Source organism: Humulus lupulus, chromosome 6, assembly GCF_963169125.1.
Source record: "Humulus lupulus chromosome 6, drHumLupu1.1, whole genome shotgun sequence".
In the NCBI taxonomy this organism is placed as follows: domain Eukaryota; kingdom Viridiplantae; phylum Streptophyta; class Magnoliopsida; order Rosales; family Cannabaceae; genus Humulus; species Humulus lupulus.
Genome location: NC_084798.1, coordinates 43,765,651 through 43,768,298, shown reverse-complemented (window position 1 = coordinate 43,768,298; position 2,648 = coordinate 43,765,651). Strand labels below are relative to the sequence as shown.

Here is a 2,648-nt window from a genome sequence, read left to right as displayed (position 1 = left end):
ATGCGTGGCAGAAAAGGAAAAGCCACACTTGTTCCTCTGAATCCCGAGATTGAAAAGTCTTGCAATCAAATCAGAAAGAGCAAGAGAGAGGCCCAGAATTCTGTGAAGATGGCACAGAATGACGGGGATGGCAGGAATGTTCTAAATCCAGGAGTTGTACAAGGGGTTCAGGCTCAGACCAATGTTGCGAGGAGCCTGAGAGATTATGTGCTACCCACTCTAACGGGAGTACAAAATAGTATCCGCCCACCAGCTGTAGAGGCCAACAACTTCGAAATCAAGCCTGCTATTTTACAAATGGTGCAGTCCTCTGTGCAATTCAATGGGTTTCCCTCTGAAGATCCTCACACCCATTTGTCCAACTTTCTGGAGTTGTGTGGAACCTTCAAATATAACGGGGTGAGTGATGACGCAATCAAGCTTAGGCTCTTCCCATTTTCTCTAAGGGACAGAGCTAAAAGTTGGCTGAACTCTCTGCAGCCAAACTCTATTGTCACCTGGCAAGATCTAGCTCAGAAATTTTTGTCCAAATTCTTCCCTCCGTCCAAAGCTGCTAAATTGAGGGGAGAGATAAATAACTTTTGCCAGAATGACGGAGAGTCACTGTATGAAGCTTGGGAACGGTTTAAGGAACTCCTGAGAAGATGTCCTCATCATGGCGTTGAACAGTGGATGCTAGTACAGAATTTCTACAATGGTTTATGTCCTACAACCAGAACCATTATTGATGCTGCAGCAGGTGGCACTTTTATGAGCAAGAGTGCAACTGGTGCTTATGAGCTACTAGAGGACATGGCCACAAACAATCATCAATGGTCTGAGGAAAGATCATCAGGAGTTATGAAGGTAGCTGGGGTGCATGAGCTGGATGCAATCACTGCTCTAACAGCACAAGTAGCCTCTCTGACAAAGCAGTTACAACAGAGCAGTGTATCTGCTAATGCGGTTCAGATGGCAGTGAGGTGTGAAATGTGTGGTGGTGCTCATTCTGTCGATCAGTGCCCTATCTGTATGAATAATAACACCCCAATGGATCATGCTTAAGTTCAAGCGGTGGGAAACTTTCAAAGGCCACTCAATAATCCATTTTCCAACAACTACAATCCTGGGTGGCGAAATCATCCCAATTTTTCGTGGAAGAATAATCAAGGCCAACAACCTCAGTTTCAGGGCCAATTTCAGAATAACATGCCTCAGCCACCTATGAATCAAGCTTCATCATCACAACAGCTTAGGCCTCAACAATCAATGCCTCAACCTGAGAGGCCTAATGAACTGCAAGCTGCCTTGTTGACTCTTACTAATACTCAGACTCAATTTATGACTGAGACCAGATCCTCTATTCGAAACCTTGAGACACAGGTTGGGCAGTTGGCCAATATGCTCAATAACAGACCCCAGGGAAACTTGCCTAGTAATACTGAAGTAAACCCCAAGGAGCAAGTACAGGCAATTACTCTGAGGAGTGGGAAGCAAACTACGCAGCCTAGATCTCCACAGGCAGTGGTTCAGAATAAAGGGATGGGTGAACAGTCTGATTCAGAAAGGGTTACTGAAGACCATCAACAGTCAGAACAGAGTCCGCCAGTTGTTATTGAGCAGCCAGTTAGAGTTCCATACCCTCAGAGGCTTAGAAAGACTACACTTGATAAACAGTTTTCTAAGTTTCTTGAGGTGTTTAAAAAGCTGCACATAAACATTCCTTTTGCTGAGGCCTTGGAGCAGATGCCCAGTTATGTTAAGTTCATGAAGGAGATTCTGTCAAAGAAAAGGAAAATGGAGGACTATGAGACTGTAGCGCTCACTGAAGAGTGCAGTGCTATTTTACAAAGGAAATTACCCCAAAAGCTGAGAGATCCGGGGAGTTTCACCATACCTTGCACCATTGGCAAGTTTGAATGTAAGCACGCCTTATGTGATTTGGGGGCAAGTATCAATTTGATGCCCTTATCAGTGTTCAAAAGACTTGGTTTGGGGGAGGCAAAACCCACAACTGTCACTTTACAGCTCGCAGACCGATCGTTACACACATCCACGAGGTATTATTGAGGATGTTCTTGTGAACGTGGATAAGTTCATATATCCCGCTGACTTTATTGTTCTAGACATGGAGGAGGACACAGATGTCCCAATTATTCTTGGTAGGCCATTTCTAGCCACAGGCTAAGCTCTTATTGATGATCACAAAGGAGAGCTTAAGCTTAGAGTTCAAGGAGATGAGGTGGTCTTTAATGTCTTCAAGTCTATGAAGTATCCGGTGGCTAGTGATAGTTGTTTTAGTGTGGATGTGATAGAAAAGGCAGTCTCCAAAAGAAGGGTGAGCAGTGATGCCTTAGAGGCAGTATTATTGGGTGATGAGGACGATGATGATGATGATGCTGAGATCAGAGAATGTGTGAACTAGATCAACTCGTTCTTACCATATTGGAAGAAGTTTCAAGAACTAGCAGATGCGACTGATAAACCGCTAACCTCCATTTAGCAGCCACCGCAGTTGGAATTAAAGGTCCTCCCAGATCACTTGCGCTATGCTTATCTGGGAGAGAATGAAACCTTACCTGTCATTGTGTCAGCTGACCTGTCAAATGTAGAATTGGAGAAACTGTTGAGGGTTCTAAGGGAGCATAAATTGGCCATTGGGTGGACCT

The 2,648-nt window shown here is 44.5% G+C and overlaps 1 non-coding gene across 1 annotated transcript; it reads right to left on the bottom strand.

Annotated features, from left to right (window-relative positions):
* Positions 1–555: 555 nt before the first annotated feature.
* LOC133787479 (small nucleolar RNA R71) lies at positions 556–662 on the bottom strand. The gene has a single exon (XR_009872499.1). It is a non-coding gene; the product is annotated as a small nucleolar RNA R71 (small nucleolar RNA).
* Between the last annotated feature and the right edge of the window lie 1,986 nt (positions 663–2,648).